Below are 19,472 nucleotides of genomic sequence, written 5' to 3'. Positions count from 1 at the left end.
CCATGCCAAAATGTTATAAAAACAAACCATGCTAAAATGTAATAAAACAAAACATGCTAAAATGTTATAAAACAAATTATGCTAAAATGTTTATAAAAACATGCTAAAATGTAAAACCAATAATTTATTAAACCACAATGTCCCCCTGGTGACAATAATATTATTCATTTTTGTGTGTGACATTCATTACAGAAGATTACTCATAACTAACCGTTATTTCAGAAATGTGATTGGCTGACCAGTTCATTCACAGTTAATGAAGAGCTTCACATAGCTGTGGTTAAAGGGGTGGTGCCTTCTCTGCAGAATCTTGAGTTTCACCACTGTTAGATATTTGTCAGCTACCTTTTCACAAAGCTGTTCAGCTGAAAGGTTTTTTGGGAGGGTTGCGTTCCAAAAGACTCAATATGATGATGTTGGAAGATCTTTTCCAGTCCTACGTTTCAGTAGCGCTGATGGTGGGTCTCATATGCATTCTTATCTCCTTTTTTTCCCGCTCCAAGGATGAGACGAGGGAGCCTCCTGGACCTAAACCTCTTCCTCTGCTTGGTAACTTGCTTCAGATGGATCTCAAGAGAATTTACTGCTCTCTTGTTGATGTGAGTAACGCGTTTGATGATACGTGATTTCAATGACCGGTTGCACACGTGTATTTCAAACAAATAGTATTTGTTTGCCTGTTTGCAATTTGTAATAAAAGTTATTGCATCAACACAACATGCGATCCTCTTCCAGATATTAGTGTATGTATGAAATTTATGTTGGGAATTCAGTGTTCTGTTCTGGAAAATTAATATTTATCTTTCAAAGTTGTTCAAAGTTCAAAAAGATTACTTATTCTTGTGTTTCATAGCTTTCCAATAAATACGGATCGGTGTTCACAGTGTACCTTGGACACCAGAAAGTGGTGATTCTGACGGGATACAAGACTGTAAAGGAAGCACTGGTCAACCATGCTGTGGAGTTTGGAGAGAGAGAAATCTCTCCTATCTTATTTGATTTCACTCAAGGCCATGGTATTATTTATCCTTAAATACTCATTTACTCTTTAGCACTAAACAAAATAATATAGTGACAGTGTCAAGTGTTGTATGTGATGACATCCAAATGACTAGTGCAGTTTAAAATAAACATACACTTTTATGCTTGAAAGGAATTCTGTTTGCTAATGGAGAATCCTGGAAAGAGATGCGACGTTTTGCCCTCACCAACATCAAAGACTTTGGAATGAGAAAACAACTCTCTGAGCATAAAGTCTTAGAAGAATCCCAATATCTGATTGAAGTGTTTGAAAAGCAGCAAGGTACGGAGTAGAAATATACATGGGAATAGTATACAAGTATACAAGGACATTTCTTACGGTATAAACGAATAAGAGCAGAAAATCTTAATTGCGAGTGAATATTCCTCCACAGAGTGTGTTATTTTGTGTATTCAGTACACCTTTAATGCCCGGCAAATGGTACACTGTCACGGTTTGGTTCTGCTCTATGTCTTATTTTGTAGTTTTCATGTCTTTTGTGTTCCTGGGTAACTTCACTTCCTGCCTTGTCCTGTCTTCCCTTGTGATTGTCTGCCGTGCTTGATCGTTTCCACCTGTGTTCAATCACCTGCACCTCCCTTGTGTATTTAAGCCCTGTGAGTCTCTTGTCTGGTGTGGCGTCATTACATGTCGACCGTTCATGTGTCACGTAAGTCAAGTTTGTGTTTTCAAGTCCAGGTCCCTGTTTTGTTTGTTGGTTTTGTTTTCTCCTCCTTCCTCCCCTTTTTGGTGGGAGCGATTTTGATTTTGAGTTTTGACTATTAAAGCCCTTTTATTTTTCATCAACTCTGCGTTTGAGTCCTCCCTCCCTGCCCTCGGACCCTGCGTCGTGACAGAATGACGCCACCACCTAAGGACTCAGCAGGGTTTGACCCAAGAAATCCGTTTTTGGGAACTCGCCTGGCATTTGGGGACCCACACGGCACGCAGCTGGCTGCCCGGCGCAACGCCAACCCTGGCTCGAAAGCAGGCTCCAGGCAGCGCCCCGGTCACCGCCCTTGCCGCTCTCCAGACCCAGGTTGGGCCTCGCCGATGGAGGCCAGCGTCCAGACCCCAGTCCTCAGCGCACGCTGGAAACAGGTGCTGGAGCTGGCCGCCCGCCTCCAGGCCAGGTACGACCCCCACGCCCTGGACCTCCGCATTCGGCGGCAGCGACGGCGCCAACCACGCCCGTCTCCGCCCGAACCGGCCCCAAGACCCACGCCCCCAGCTCCAAGACCCACGCCCCCAGCTCCAAGACCCACGCCCCCAGCTCCAAGACCCACGCCCCCAGCTCCAAGACCCACGCCCCCAGCTCCAAGACCCACGCCCCCAGCTCCAAGACCCACGCCCCCAGCTCCAAGACCCACGCCCCCAGCTCCAAGACCCACGCCCGTTCCGGCCCCCAGACTCCAGTCTCCGCCCGTTCCGGCCCCCAGACTCCAGTCTCCGCCCGTTCCGGCCCCCAGACTCCAGTCTCCGCCCGTTCCGGCCCCCAGACTCCAGTCTCCGCCCGTTCCGGCCCCCAGACTCCAGTCTCCGCCCGTTCCGGCCCCCAGACTCCAGTCTCCGCCCGTTCCGGCCCCCAGACTCCAGTCTCCGCCCGTTCCGGCCCCCAGACTCCAGTCTCCGCCCGTTCCGGCCCCCAGACTCCAGTCTCCGCCCGTTCCGGCCCCCAGACTCCAGTCTCCGCCCGTTCCGGCCCCCAGACTCCAGTCTCCAGCCCCGTCCCCACGGCCCCCGACCATGACCCCTCCCTCCCACCCTCTTGGGACCGCCTGGAAGTCGGTCCTTGAAGGGGGGGTGGGGTCAGGGGTTGGGTCGGCGCCCCCCGCCACGACGACGCCGCAGCCGCACTGCTCGGCGCCCCCCGCCACGACGACGCCGCAGCCGCACTGCTCGGCGCCCCCCGCCACGACGACGCCGCAGCCGCACTGCTCGGCGCCCCCCGCCACGACGACGCCGGAGCCGCACAGCTCGGCGCCCCACGCCAAGACGACGCCGGAGCCGCACAGCTCGGCGCCCCACGCCACGACGACGCCGGAGCCGCACAGCTCGGCGGCCCACGCCACGACGACGCCGGAGCCGCACCGTTTGGCGGCCCACGCCACGACGACGCCGGAGCCGCACCGCTCGGCGCCCCACGCCACGACGACGCCGGAGCCGCACCGCTCGGCGCCCCACGCCACGACGACGCCGGAGCCGCACCGCTCGGCGCCCCACGCCACGACGACGCCGGAGCCGCACCGCTCGGCGCCCCACGCCACGACGACGCCGGAGCCGCACCGCTCGGCGCCCCACGAGACCCCGAGGCCCGGTCGCCGACCCGGCAGACCCCCCGAGGCCCGGTCGCCGACCCGGCAGACCCCCCGAGACCCCGAGGCCCGGTCGCCGACCCGGCAGACCCCCCGAGACCCCGAGGCCCGGCCGCCGACCCGGCAGACCCCCCGAGACCCCGAGGCCCGGCCGCCGACCCGGCAGACCCCCCGAGACCCCGAGGCCCGGCCGCCGACCCGGCAGACCCCCCGAGACCCCGAGGCCCGGCCGCCAACCCGGCAGACCCCCAGAGCACCCGAGGCCCGGCCGTCGACCCGGCAGACCCCCAGAGCACCCCACGCCCGGCCGCCGCCCCGGCAGGCCGCCGGACCATAGCTGTCGGGTCCCCACCCTCCCGCCCCTTGTCTGATTTTCATGGTTCTGCCCCCCTTTAGGACCGTCTGGAATTCGGTCCTTGAGGGGGGGGTTCTGTCACGGTTTGGTTCTGCTCTATGTCTTATTTTGTAGTTTTCATGTCTTTTGTGTTCCTGGGTAACTTCACTTCCTGCCTTGTCCTGTCTTCCCTTGTGATTGTCTGCCGTGCTTGATCGTTTCCACCTGTGTTCAATCACCTGCACCTCCCTTGTGTATTTAAGCCCTGTGAGTCTCTTGTCTGGTGTGGCGTCATTACATGTCGACCGTTCATGTGTCACGTAAGTCAAGTTTGTGTTTTCAAGTCCAGGTCCCTGTTTTGTTTGTTGGTTTTGTTTTCTCCTCCTTCCTCCCCTTTTTGGTGGGAGCGATTTTGATTTTGAGTTTTGACTATTAAAGCCCTTTTATTTTTCATCAACTCTGCGTTTGAGTCCTCCCTCCCTGCCCTCGGACCCTGCGTCGTGACATACACTGTACAAGAATCATGCCCCACTTATTCGTTTTTTTTATAACTTTCAATGTAAGTCATACTGAGGTTTCTTATAATTGATTAAAACATAAGTTTAACTTTAGTGCTACATCTTAATGTCCTTTTTGTCACTGCCATTTCACAGGGAAACCCTTCTCTACAGAAAATCCGTTAAGTTATGCTACATCCAATATAATCTCTGCTATTGTGTACGGCAGCCGGTTTGAATACAACGACCCCCAATTTCTAAGTATGGTGAAGCGATCCAAGGAAAGGATAAGCGTTGTGGGCTCCACACAAATCCAGGTGAACTTCATATTTGTTTTTTTTAATTGCTCCAGTATTAGGGGATTTGCACACTATGGCAGCCGTCAAAGGTTGCGCAGAATGATAAACGGCACGAATATGTTACAGCAACAAGGTAAGAGTTTTATTTGTATGGCACATTAAACAACAGGGCATTTTAAAGTGCTTCACGTAAAAACATTGGAAACAAACAAACTTCGAGGAGGGATTATAAAACAGAGAGGGGCGCGTGGAGTGAGTTCGGTTCCAACAATGAGCAATTATTTCATGCAGTCAGTGAAGGAGGATGAAGAAGGTGAGGGGGGTGTAAGAGAAGGAGGGAAAGAGACCTGGATGGAGTTTACAGTGTGGGAGTAAAGGACGCCTCCTCTCTGAGTGGGGGAGGAAGTGCGTCATTGGAGGCAAGTAGAGTCCTGTACACCTATTAAGAAAAATTTAAACTGATCAAAAGTGTGTTCAAATGCTAAATACACAGTTTATGGTTAAATATACTGTACGTATTTGGGCACATATTACAAATCTTGCTGTTAAATTTGTTTTTATTAGTATATGAATTCTACTCAGGATGTTGTTTGGTGTACATTGTCTTCACTAATCTTTGTCGCCTTCACTGCTACATCACAGCTTTACAACATGTTTCCCAGGCTGTTCAGTTGGACAAAAGAACGGCAGTTTTTGTTAAATAATCGGATGGAGACTGTCAGAGATGTCAAAGAACTTATCATGCATCTAAAAGACACACTGAACCCTCAGTCGTGCAGAGGCCTTGTAGACTGCTTTCTGATCCGGATGCAAAAGGACGAGGTAAGACCATTTCCATTTCTTTTTTTTCCACTTTCAACCATCCAAAAGACCAAATATTGTGCATAGGAAATGAAATGTGAATGTTCTTTCTCTTAGGAGGCTTGTGTCAAGGACAGTCAATACAATGAGATCAACTTGATATTTACAGTGACCAACCTATTTTCAGCTGGCACTGATACCACAGCGACAACTCTGAGATGGAGTTTGCTGTTTATGGCTAAATATCCACATATTCAAGGTAAAGAGAGGGATGCGGATTGTTGGTGTGCATTTTTTCCACTTGTAAAGCTTACTGGTCGAAGATAAAGTTCAAATAAAAAGTCCCAAAGCAGAAACCTTTTGTCCCTTTTGTTTATAGAAATATAAATAGTTGTGAACATTTTATGCTGCTGACTTTAGCAGTTACATGGTAGTAGGCTACATCGTCAGAGACATTAGGTGACTGTGGGCTGGTCTAAATGCAGAAGCATCATTGAATTTGTTCACGTGTGAGTCCAGACCAGGTGCAGGAGGAGCTGAGCAGGGTGGTAGGAAGCCGTCAGCCTCGAGTAGAGGACAGGAAGAACCTGCCGTACACTGATGCTGTTATTCATGAGACACAGAGACTGGCCAACATTGTCCCCTTTTCCATTCCTCACAAAACCAGCCGAGACGTCACCTTCCAGGGCTTCTTCATCAAAAAAGTGAGTTGCTCACACCAGTTTTATTTTGCTGGTAATAATATGTATATGCTTTAAAAAACCTTAAACCCCCGGAGCTTACAAAGGGATTTGATGGCAATAATCACTTTAAGTAAGTTTGATAGCAAACAAAAGCAGTATAACAGTCAAATAAAACAATAAATTAATATCAAATAACTAAAAATGTTTATTGTCTTCTTAAAGTCTAAAAAATCTAAATTATTACCATTATGCAACTGACATTTTTCTCTATACCTTTGACTACAGGGGACCACTGTGTTTCCTCTTCTTACTTCTGTCCTTCATGATGAGAGTGAATGGGAGACCCCGCACTCTTTTAACCCTTCCCACTTCCTGGATGAGGACGGGAAATTTTTTCGGAGGGATGCCTTTATGCCTTTTTCTGCAGGTACCACAACTTTGTCAGGATTTTGTATTTCTTTTGTGTTTTTACACACTAAGATGCAGTCTTTGCTCATCCCTTTGTTCTTACAGGTCGCAGGGTGTGTCTGGGTGAAAGTCTGGCTAAGATGGAGCTCTTCCTCTTCTTCAGCTCCCTCCTCCAGCGCTTCCGTTTCACTCCTCCACCTGGAGTGAAAGAGGAGGATCTGGATCTGACTCCAGCTGTAGGCTTCACCATCCCCCCATCACCTCATGAGCTGTGTGCCGTCAGTCGCTAATGAACACAAGAGCTGAAGTATGGCGTCACACTGGTGACCATGGTATGAACAGGGTTTAACTCACAGGCAGCAGAAAAGTAAATCTATGAGCGGTCTCACTCTAGATACGTGATAACACATCAAGATCCCTGCGGATTGTTTAAAACAGTGCCGAAAAGACAAAAAAAAAATAAACACACATATACTCCTGCTTCGGTTTCCTGTTCATTATTTTGACGAATTAATGTTCGTGGTTGCGTAGATTAGTTTTCCAAGGATTTTCTTTCTTGTATTAGTATTGCAGAAATCAAATACTGTATTAGCCCACTGTAAATACATTAAGAGATGCCCTTTCCAATAGCCAATACCTGAACCTTGCATCTAAATATATCATAAACTTTGACATTATTTTGATGATTACTTGATTGATTTATTTTTTTCTTTGGTTTTTCAGAAATACCAAATAAAATGTAATGATCTTACTATTTCCTTCTATGTTTTTGGATGAAAAAAGAAATAAAGAACTACAACTGCTTGAACTCGATTAGTTAGAATGGGTTAAAATGTTGTACATGTTTTGTCAAAATTGCCTTAGTGACAAGATTTTTGTATTTATTGAATAGATGAATAAATATTGTCTGTGTTTTTCTCCATCTTCAATCCTTTGTTTTAAATGTATTTATTCTATCATGACAGTCTGACCACACGTGTGCTGTCCTTTATTTACCCACAGAGTTTTCACTGGTTAAAACGTTTTAACTGTCACATTGCAATCTCTTGTGGGGAATTCCCTTGGGCTGAGTCACCATTGGACGTTGCGAAAAAGGGTTGAGGGTTCAGCCTGACTTGGCTCTCTCAAATGTCAGCCTAAAACTAAATTATTTTGAATAATATGTTCAAAAAAATGAAGAAACACTAGACAGACGGAAGACATCTTGGAATGAACCGTTAAAATCAAAAGTATTTAAAAAAGGAAAAGGGGTTGTGCTAAAAATAACATCTCAGCTGAGGAGTGCTGGCCTCTACACCCAATAGGCCACAGGACAGTCGTTTGACCATCCCTAGACTATGTCTGTTGTCTCAAACAGCAAACTGGAGAACAAAGGCTGCCTTCAAATATTTCTAAAGATCAGTAAAGGTCCGAACATTAGTGGCCACGCCCCTTGGGAGTGGACTTCCGGTGAGTTCCATGTAACTCGGATTTTGAATGTCTCTCAGTCAATTTCAGTTATGGTGCTATCAAGTATTACATTTGCATTTTGGTAGATTACATTACATTGAATACAATCATAACTGTACATTGGTATTATTGTATTGATTACAGTTTAAAAATGAGTGGTTTTACGACAATCCCATCACTTTATTGAATACATATCTCCAGAATCGTGGTTGTATTCTGGTGTACACTAGATGCATTTTATTTATACTTAATTTATGAACCTGGTGGTACATTTATTTTTAATATCCTACAATGACATCACTACCTATTTTTTTTAATAATGTACCCTTTAAAGTAAAATAAGTATCATGGATGAACAAATATTAGATTTTTGTTCTCTCTAACATTTTTCTCTAAAAATCAAAAAAAAGTCTTGAATTTAAAAAGTATAGAAATTTATACTTTTACCATGAAACAGTAAAATACAAAACGTGAATTAACTAACCACTTTGCAATGTCTGTTTTATGTATAATATTTTATAGAATTTTTCATTTCTGTGTTTGTTATTTATCTCAGAAGATTTGTCATGACTAACCGTTATTTCAGAAATGTGATTGGCTGACCAGCTCATTCACAGTTAATTAAGCATGAAGAATTGGAAAATGTGCTCATGAGGTTTCTGTCTTCTTTTTTTTCAGAGTTCAGAGTTATGTTCTGGCAATTTAAATATTCCATATTTTATTGTAAATTGTAATGATTACTGCTTGTGTTTCATAGCTTTCCTAGAAGTGTTCACAGTGTACCTTGGATCCCAGAAAGTGGTGATTCTAGCTGGATACAAGACCGTGAAGGTGGCACTGGTTAACAATGCTGTGGAGTTTGGAGAGAGACTTATCAGTCCGTCTAGCCATGACTTCAGCGGTGAACAAATGAAGTATTACCAAGCTGATTAAAGTAATACTCACTCATACTATAAGATGGTTTAGGGGACACCCACATTTGAATTAATTATATGTAAACATAACACAGCTCAAAGTTGACCACTGTAATAGAATTTCATTTAATTTCATCCAATAGTTGTAGGGACGTCTTTGTCTGAACAAAATCCTTAGCAAGAACAGACCTGAAGAAAGGTTGTTGAGCTGGGTGGCAAAGCAACAGGGGAACCAATGTCCAGATAAATAGTAGACTAGTAGATAGACCTAGATGTTGGCTTGTAGTATTGAAACAGGCCTCTGCACGCTCTGACTACGGAAATGTGATACACAACGTTTGGTGGCATAAACTATTTTGAGCTGATAGGCAGCTATTTACTGTTTATAATGTCGCTGGTAACCGTATTATAAAAGCAAAAGGGTACTTGAGGCAGTACTTGATCTTCAATATTATTACACATCAAGGGTGTTATGCCCGACGCTGAGTGGATTAAGTACAGCCCCTGGTTACCTCATTGCTTAAATATGCTGTCATGTCTGACCGTTGACGTTCTTCTGATATTTATGTGCCAAGGGTAATTCCCCCAAAGAAAAATAAATGTCATCATTGAACTTTTTACTGAAATATTCCGTAAAATATCCAACACGAGAACATATGTTTTTGTCTAAATAACGTTTGACAAAAGTACTTTATTTCACTTCAGGGAATGGAATCTTAGTTGGCACCGGGGAATCATGGAAAGAAATGAGGCGTTTTGCCGTGAGCAACCTGAGAGACTTTGGGATGGGCAAAAAAGCAGCAGAGGATAAAATCATTGAGGAGATTAAGTATCTGATTGACGTGTTTGAAAGACATGAAGGTAACTGGTCTCCTTTATAGCATTATGTCTTCACAAGAATTTCATATTGGAATCCTTTTTTTACTTCATTCATTTTTTCTTCATAGGTCAACCCTTCAGTAATGCCAAGTCAATAAATTATGCAGTCTCCAACATCATCTCTTCAATCGTCTTTGGCAGCAGATTTGAATACAGTGATGAAGAGTTTAAACTCATGGTATCTACACGGTATCTGTACGGCTGATCGGACGTCTACAAGAAACCTTGAATGTTGAGATGTGCAGAGGATTTGTGGACTCGTTCCTAGCACACAAACAGAAGCTAGAGGTATTCAAGTCAAGCGAGATATCTTGATAAAACTTTTTTTTCTTGGCACATTTACAACACATCCCCATTAAAATCCTACGACAAAGTATTAATCTCTTCCCTGTTAAGGATTTGAAGATTACGGATTCACACTATTATATGGAGAACCTGGTGTCTACTGCTGGCAACCTCTTTGCGGCTGGTACTGATACGACAGGAACTACACTGAGATGGGTTCTGTTGCTCATGGCCAAATATCCCCAAATTCAAGGTAAGTAATATGCTTGGACCTGAGATGCAGTCCCCAACAGTGGCGGATGGTGTATAGGGGGCGATTTGGGCAATGCCCCACCAACTGGGAGAAAGAGGGGGCGGGTTCAACAAATTCTATCACAGCAAAAGTAGTTTTCAGTGTTTTAGACATATCTGTCATTGTCCAATAAGATTCAGGTCACGTTTCAAATGGTCGCGCGCGCCCGCCGCGAGTCCCGCCTCTCTCGGGGCGGATTCATTGATGTGGAAAATTGCCCAAGCATTCTTCCGTTGACTCATGTTAAAACTTTTTTTTCGAAAATCGAGCCTTCAATGCATTTTAAATGAGGATTTGGGGCTCGCGCTTGCGTCGTACGTAACTGAGCGAGGGGAGTGGGGATATTTTCGATCAAGTAGCTACTTAGAACAACATTCTGTTAATTTTTGTATAATTTCTAACAAGTTAACATTCTATTAGTGTATTTGCACTTAAACGTGCTAAATTCTACAAGGCAAATAAATTAAGTTCACTTTTTCCTTGGCCTCATTTGCCGTTGTAAGATGTTCTATTTTGTCTTTATTATTTTGTCAGAATGCACCAGAATGCTTCGTTTGTATGTTTAAAAAAAAACTTTATTTGGCCCCCCCCTACAATAAAATTTTTAACCCATGGACCAAACATTTTGATGGAGCAATAGCAACGTGTTGTGAGCTGTATTCAATCAAAGGACTTAGTTCTTGGGAGTTTAGTCAAAAGTAATCACTTTAGTCTTTCTAGAGAATTGGTGATTAAAGCATGCTTAACTGCTGCTTTGTTTTTAGTCACTGTCTTTTCTATTTATTTGGTCATTTCCAGACGAGGTCCAGGCGGAGCTGAGCAGGGTGGTTGGAGACCGTCAGGTGAGGGCAGAGGACAGGAAGATCCTGCCCTTTGCTGACGCTGTCATCCATGAGACACAGAGATTTGCTAATATACTTCCCATCGCTTCGGCTCACCGAACCAGCACAGATGTGACATTTCAGGGCTATTTCATAAGAAAGGTAAACAGTCTCCTTCTTTTTGTTGTTTTACGGCGGTTGGCATCCATCTTATTGGTGCATTACCGCCACCTTCTGCTCCTGAATGTGGATAAGACAATAACCCTCTTTACCCCAAATCAAAAGTTAAACCGTTGTTAAAGTAATGCTGAATTATGCATCTGGAAAGCTGTTTAAAGATACTAGTTCATACTGCATTTTAAAACATTGTAATCATGATCAATGTGTCTTTCTCAAGGGGACCCCCGTGTTTCCTCTTTTGACATCGGTTTTGTGGGATGAGAGTGAGTGGGAGAGCCCACGCACCTTTAATCCTGCCCATTTCTTGGACAAGGACGGGAAATTTGTCAAGAGAGACGCCTTCATGCCCTTCTCTGCAGGTTAGTGAACCAAGCCAACACTTCTTCCCAATACCAAAATACACCTTTCAGATTGTCTAAAGGCTGTTCCCTCACAGGACGCAGGGCGTGTCCTGGAGAAGGTCTGGCCAAGATGGAGCTCTTCCTCTTCTTCACTTCCCTCGTACAGCGCTTCCGTTTCACTCCTCCACCTGGAGTGAAAGAGGAGGATCTGGATCTGACTCCATCAGTGGGCTTCGTCTTCTCACCTTCACGTCATAAGCTGTGTGCCGTCAGTCGTGAGGGAATTCAAAATGAGTAGATGAATTCATAAGTAAATGGGATAACAATTATTTAAATAAAGCTGCACAATTTCAATAATTAGTTTCAGTAAAACTGTCTCCAATTCTAGCGTGAGGGATAGATCAGAAAACTCTGAAGCATGAATTGACTTTTCTCTCAGACAACATCAATGTTTGAAAAAATTGATTACCACAGACAATTAGATCATTGAGATTGACTGCTTTGGTGTCTATTCAGTCCTGATACTGCAAAACAACTAAGTCGTTCTAGTATAAATCACTCCCATTTTAGTTTCTTTTAAAGGGAATTCATCAGCTAATCAGAAAACAATGACACTATTAATATGCAGAGTAACTGAAAATTAAATTAAATGAAATAAAACTTTGTAATTGACATGTGTCCACTCGAAATATGTTGTAAAATAATGTTTGGATGAGCAAATTCTGTTTTTTTTTCACGCAGTCTCGTTGTTAAATTTAATGTCAATGACTGAGAATTTTTCATTGATAATAAAATTAACTGTTTTTCAACTTGTCAACTATTCAGTTATTGACTTTGAGAAATGGCTGCCAAAACATGATTCTTGACTCTAAGTCAAAGGAACTTCAGTTTTCAAGGTCCTTTTGTCGAATTGGCAGCTTTGAAAATGATAAGATGACAGCTTCTTATCCCCGTAGTGAGGAAACCTTTAAACAAATGGAACAGGTGACGATACGTTTTAATGATTTATTGCAGTCCTTGATATGCTTGTTTAAAATATTTGACTACAAAACTGGGATATGATCACAAGAAACTTGCACAACGTAATCCCAGAAAGCTGCTTTTTGAAGAAATGGAATTGTGGTGGTGGCCGTGGTTTCAGCTCGGCTGCAGGGGGGAGAGAGGGGGAGTTGATCGGGGATCAGTGCCAGGTGGGAACAATTGACTGGTGATGATTGATACGTGTGAACACCGAACAGGAATTATCCATTAACTAATTCAAAACTCCAATAAAAACCCAAACTAACCTTCAAAATTCTGACCCTTTGTCAGTGGCCCAAAGCTTCAAACGATGAACGCCACTACTTATTAACTAACTAGTTCCTTTTGTTACTAGCCCTCACTTTACTCACAAACACTGTGATAAAAATCCTGTGTTTGTTTGATCCATCGTAATTAACTATCTGGCTTTTTCAACCATGCAGTTGCTCTGACATGTTGGGTTTTACATTGATGTGAGCAGAAAGCCTGGTGATCAACCGTCACTATTTGAGGAGTTTGGGGTTTGTACTTGTCAACGGTGGTGAGTGTGTTAAATTTGGTTGACAAACCTTTAGACTGGGCGGTGCTAACAGTTATAGATTAATCAATGCATGAGTGAATCACGTATAAACTGTTGATCTTTTCCCAGAGCATTGTACTTTCATCAAGAACTTACTTTGATGTATTGAAGAATGCTATTGATAGTCACCTAATGAATTGTTGGACTTTGAATACACGCTGACCTTCCACATCCTTCCATAGCCTGCATCTAAAATTAAAATGATGTTCATTTAATGCAGTATTTTCTTTAACTGTTAGAAAAATTCTAACTCAACACCCTGCATGAGAAAAGTGTGCCTTCTGCTGGAGCACATTTTTTTCTTCATTTATCAATATTTAAGAATAGAAAATTACGATATTGTAGGATATTTTTTGAGTTTTGCATTAGTTAATGGATAATTAACTAATTCAACATCTGTTTGAAACAATGGGAGTTGGGCAAACCTGGCAGCCTGCTGCAGTTTAATCACACCAAATCCAACCAGGCGTTGAATCACAGACGCCATTTTTTTCGGCTTCTCCCCCTAAACAAACACACACCTTACATTGTTACCGTGTTATAGACTTGTAATTGTAGAGCAGTTGTGGCTAGTTTAGGCAGTAGTGGCTTGTTCAGTATTGTTGGAATTAAAATAAATAATGTTTTACTTCAAAAAGCAGCCTTCTGCGATGCCGTTGTGCAAGTGTATTGTGATCAAATCCCAGTTTTGGAGTCAAATATTTCGAAAATCAAATACTGCAATAAATTGTCAAAATGTATCTTCACTGTTCCATTTTGTAACAATAGGATCGTATTGAAGTACTGTTGTACCGGGGACGGATTTAGAGGTTACACCCCACACGCGGAGCGGCCAGGATAACGTTACTAAAGCGGAGTGTTGATGACTGCACACCAATAAAGTTCAAGTAAACAAGACTGCTTTAATCGTCCATTATGTATAGTCTAGAGAGAGACAGAACATAATGAAACACATTTGCTGTTTAAAGGTTTCCTCACTACAGGGATAAGAAGCTCTGGTGTTCATTCAAAAGTTACCAGTAGAGTAGTTGTACTGGTGGGCTGCAGAAAAGGGTTTTCCATTACAGCCAGTAAGCCACACTTGCAACAAAGAGAATCCTTTTTGTGTTCTATAAGTGTGAGAGTTAAGGTGAAGCGTTGTTCTGTTTTGACTTGACACATTGACATATATGTCAACTGTTGAATTCATTGCAATACACCCCAGGGGACTGTTTGCAAAACTGAAACAATCTTCTACCTTAGTATGGCAGAGAGTGTGCTCTTACATAAGGGAAACATGGTGTTTTAGTTCATCTGATCATGGTCTACATCCAAGGTCAAAGCCCAGCACCTGGGTTTTGCCCAGAGGCATATATATATATATATATATATATATGTATATATTTATTAAACTAATTAAATTAAATTAAACTAAACTAGTGAACTCGTATAATGTGTAGAATAGTACAGCTGCCGTTAAATTATGTGTCTGCCTGCCTGTCTCTCTCTTCTCCTTCGTTCTCTTCATTAAGCATGACAAACGTCAGTACACAGCTGGACGAGGCTTTGAAATCACAGATTTTCGAGTTTTTTGTTTTGTCACGGTTTGGGGTCTTGTTTTATTTTGTAGTTTCATGTCTCTTGTGTTCCTGGGTAACTTCACTTCCTGCCTTGTCCTGTTTCCACCTGTGTCCAATCACCTGCACCTCCCTTGTGTATTTAAGCCCTGTGAGTCTCTTGTCGCGTCATTGTCTACTGTCGTCTGCAGGTCTCGTCTCGTCGTTGTCATGCCACGTATGTAGTCCACGTTGTTTTCTTTTGTAAAGTTCTTAGTTTTTTCCCTCCTTCCCCTTTTTCTCGGGTGGTGTTTGAGTTTAAGTTTTGAAATTTTGACTATTAAAGTCCTTTTATTTTGCGCACTCTGCGTCTGAGTCCTCCCTCCTTGCCCGCGACCCGCCAGTATTGACATGTCATTTTTTTTGCCAATTCAGGCTGAGAAGGAGGCGATTCAGAAGCACATATCTCGAATAAGTGCACGTCCACGGCTTTCTTAAGTAGACCACGATATCAATCACAGATTTACTGATGCAGAAATGGAGAATACGCCGCGCGCGGCGTATTTCTCACCCGCTGAGCAGCAACTTATAATGGCAATGTATAAGGAAGTGAAGCATATCATACGCAAAAAAGCGAATACGACAGCTGTAACTAAACAAAAAGAAAAAGCCGACAATCGCGGTGTGGACTGACTGAATGCGTAAGGATTTAAAAATATCTCCTTACTGTGAAAGTTGTCTTTTATTGCTTTAATTCCTGCTCTTTTTTTTCTTATTCTATACAGGTGCCTCCCGGATTGTTCATTATCCCACATAAACTGCCATTTTGCATTTGTTTTAGCTTTGATTTTACTACAGCTTTGCTATATTTTATTATCACCTCTATATCAGGCAGCTCTGCTGCTTTTTTCGCACACTTATCTGCCAGTTCATTACCTCCTAGACCTATATGGGCTGGTACCCATATAATTGTAGTACTAATCCCAGAGTTAACTGTTGGGGAAGAATTTGGTGAGCAGCAAGGGTGTGAGTCCCTCAGGACTGTGGGGTGACCTTTCTTGGGAAACCTGTGACCTGTCAGAGTTTAGGATAGCCTCCGGGCTAAACAGAGACGCCAACAATTGCCTTGACTAATCTATATCCTGGGGGTTATCTGTATCTTGGGTTGTTGATTGATTGGGCGCCACCAAGGGGGGTCAGGAGTGTGGACTTATGACCTTCTGGAATGTTCCTCTTAATCTGTCCTGAGGGTTAAGGGGGAGGGGCTGGCAGGGGTACCGTCTCAGCTCAGGTACAAAGACTCTCGGTTTTCCTCTGTTCCTTTGTCAGATCCTTCCTGCTCCTCTGAGGGAGAAGGAACAATCTTTCCCTTTTTAGCTGAATTGTAGTCATTTGACTTCTGTCTGTACTTACGGCTTGTGTTGATGATTTCTCTAATCTTTATCATTTTTCTATATTCTAGTTAGTAATAAATATTTAATCATAAAGCGAGTTAAAAGTACTTTTGATTTCTCACAAGGCTTCAAACCACGAATTTCCACCACATTAACCAGATTGTTAACCAGCTGCAGCACATGATATACTATATCCTGTCTAGACTCAGAATGCAGAAGTTTGAGGCTTGTCAAAGCTGAGCTGGAGTCTGATGCAATGACAGCTTGCTTAAGTCTGTTGCTTTCTAGCAAACTCAATGTTTAATTGAGGGATAACAAATGCGATTCCCATTTTCGTATCAGTCTTCTTTGATGCATCTGTATATAGGTTGCTTCTTTATATTTCCTTGAAATGTATCTCTGTACTCTGTGGTGATCCACTTCAGCAACTTCCTTTTCCTCCAGTAAGCCTAAGTCAACTGGAACCTCTGCCAAAAGCCAAGGAGAAACCTCTGGACAGACCACTAAAGGGCTTATTTCCAGTGCACCAATTCCCATCCCATTACCTTCTGCCTTATTGTCCATCCACAACTTTTAATTAGGTCATTTTCTCTCTGACATTGCCATAATACTGACTCAGATGTTTGTCTCCATGGCCCCTCAAATTCACCCAGTACACCAGAGCTAGCTGATCTCTTCTGTCATTCTTCCTGGATAAGGACCCTGAACTTAACTTGAAGCTAAACTTGTGATTGGCTGACGTATCCTACCGTCGCGCTTCCTCAATCACAGGTGTTCTGCGCGGGCCCCTGCCATCCTTCTTCCTTGTTGCTCTTCGTGTCTCCCTCGTCCCGCCCCCTCCGCTCTCTCCGTTCGCCTGCACGCCAACTTCCTGGTCAATGATTGGCTGGACCTATGGCCAAGTTCCGGGGTGCTATTGGGTGTGGAACTTGAGATTGACATCCCAAAGTAATCTCAGGGGCTGTATATGTGTGTTATGTCCACACTCTGGGTGTACCCCTACATATAATTACTGCTTCTTGTGTTTCATAGCTTTCCAAGAAATATGGGTCGGTGTTCACAGTTTACCTTGGACCCCAGAAAGTGGTGATTCTGGCCGGATACAAGACTGTGAAGCAGGCACTGGTCAACCATGCTGTGGAGTTTGGCTGCTGGGTGTCTATTCGAACGTGATAAGGGAGAAAACAGTGGTTGCAGTAAAACTGTCTCCAATTCTAGCGTAAGGGATATTAGCTTTTCAGGAAACTATCCCGGAAGCAGTACACAAAGTAATCCAAAAAATAAACAAAATGAAAACAACATTGACATTTAACCTTCTGATAACTTTTTGAAAAACACTTTTTTTGGAGTCATGTTTTCTTCAAATTGAGTTAGTCTTGTTGCATATACTGTCAATATTGTTTTTGTAATTAAATTTGCTGTCATTTACTGCTGTCAGCTGTATGCAGTGTTATAACACAGCTAGATGAAATTATTCAGCGATAATGTAAAGTTGCTGTTCACATTGTCCGAGGGTTGCCTGCGCTTCGGGCCTAACTATACCCTCAATCTGTTACATTGTTGAAGATAAAATACAGCCTCTTGTACCTTATTGCTTTTTTATTGATTATGAATATTAATAAGTTTCAACACCCCTCCTCTGTGAAAATTGTTTCTGGTTCATTGATAATTGTTTCACTAGTCATTTTACTTTGAGATAATAAAGTGAATCCGCTAAATACAATCACCAAAAAGGTGCACTGTTGAAGTCAATGCCTCCCAAACATTTTCAATGAAAATTAAGTCAGTCTTCAAGGTCAAAGTTGCAAACTTTCCTTGTTCTCTTTGTAAACACGCCTTTTCTGCACTCGTTATAATTATCAGAAGATGTTAAAGAGAATTGGAGCACAGGCTATAAAATTGAGACAATACATTTGCACAAAGTAGTTACAGAAAGCTCTAAAGTCTAATGTGTGGGATTAGAGGGAGAATCAAGAGCAAAATAAAAATGGCCTTTGTGATAGTGTACATGATAACGATACACTAAACTGGCAGCGAGGCTCTATGTATTTCATAGATTATTGAGGCACACAATACAGGCTTCATTCACACACTACGTGGCTTTACACAGCAGGGGTTCTCGGCGGTCAGTAAACAACCACATGTTGAAGTCCCAACACATCTGCCGTACTACACCCTTATGAATTTGTGTCAGAAAATACTGCTACCACTTCAAGTTGTCTGTCCTATTTTATATTTTTTTGTATTGTGTTGATGGATGAGACGTCACCTGGTAGACAGGACTTTTGAGAGTTCTTGTTATTTAGAGTTCAAATAGAGTGAACAGTGTGTAGTAAGAAATGTAACTTGATGTTTTCTTTTTTTGAATGTACATAAGACAACGAGGCCACGTCCCAGGCTTTGGAAGGTGCTGATGTTCTGGACGTTGCGAGAAAGGGTTCATTTGTCAACTCTCTCAACCGTCAGGCTGAAACTACAGCAAGTCAAACATATGATACATTTGTTTGATAGCGAGTTCTGCTTCTGCAGCCTCTCCATGCGCACAATACCCAGAGTTAAGCAGTACAACATCTGAAACGAACAACATTGTGAATAGACATAAAACTCAGGAATGTGCGTTCCTTGATATCTTCACTTTCACTTTACACCATAATATTTAATTCAGAGAGGTTTGTTTGTTATGTAAAATACTCCACGCCTGCACAGGGATCGAGGCAACTCAACTTGCGGATAACAGTCATACCTAAAGTGTATTATACTGTTATGACCCAGAGTGTCATATTAAAGTTGCAGTTCAGCTCCCTGCCTGAGGGGGTTGCTGTTATATTTTGCCTTGCTCTGTGCCTTTTTTTTCTTTGTAGTTGATTGGTCGTTGGTGTATAACAGGGATCTTGTGGACGCCAGCCGGGGCTCTTTTGCCTGTCTCTCCAGCTTCCAACTGGGCCAAGCTGGACCTTGTGGATGTTTGGGTGGTGGGGTTAGCAAGGAGATCGGTAGGGCTGAGAAGCCCATTTTGTTTGTTCATGTTTTCTCCTGTTTTCGGGTAGGGAGATAGGTAAAGACACTTGTACTTTGGTTTGTTTCATTGTGTGTTATAGGGAACGTATGGGACCTGCACAGATTGTCTTGTTTGTTGTTTTAGGCCACGCTCACCCTGAAGAGAGTTTAAGACCTCGTCCTTGTAATAGATAACCTTTGTGAACGAGAACGCTGCAGCATTGGTCTTAATTTGGGAGGTGGGGAGACTATCGTGTATGCGGCGCTCCGGCTCCCCTAGGCCGGGCGTAACGTTTACTTTGATATACTGTTAAAATACTAAAAGTAACGGAAACGGCACTTCTCCCAAACAATCGCAGCACTCTCAACCTCCGTAGCACCATTACCTTAACAGCCGTGGAACCACTCAAGCTACCTCCCTCGACCA

At 43.3% G+C, this 19,472-nt stretch overlaps 1 pseudogene; it reads left to right on the top strand.

The window, feature by feature from the left end:
* The first annotated feature begins 392 nt into the window (after positions 1-392).
* LOC119219941 (cytochrome P450 2K1-like) lies at positions 393-12,336 on the top strand (annotated as a pseudogene).
* Positions 12,337-19,472: the final 7,136 nt, after the last annotated feature.

The sequence above is a fragment of the Pungitius pungitius genome, chromosome 12 (assembly GCF_949316345.1).
Source record: "Pungitius pungitius chromosome 12, fPunPun2.1, whole genome shotgun sequence".
Classification (NCBI taxonomy): domain Eukaryota; kingdom Metazoa; phylum Chordata; class Actinopteri; order Perciformes; family Gasterosteidae; genus Pungitius; species Pungitius pungitius.
The sequence above is the reverse complement of the archived record's forward strand: the minus strand, read 5'-3'. Positions and strand labels throughout refer to the sequence as shown.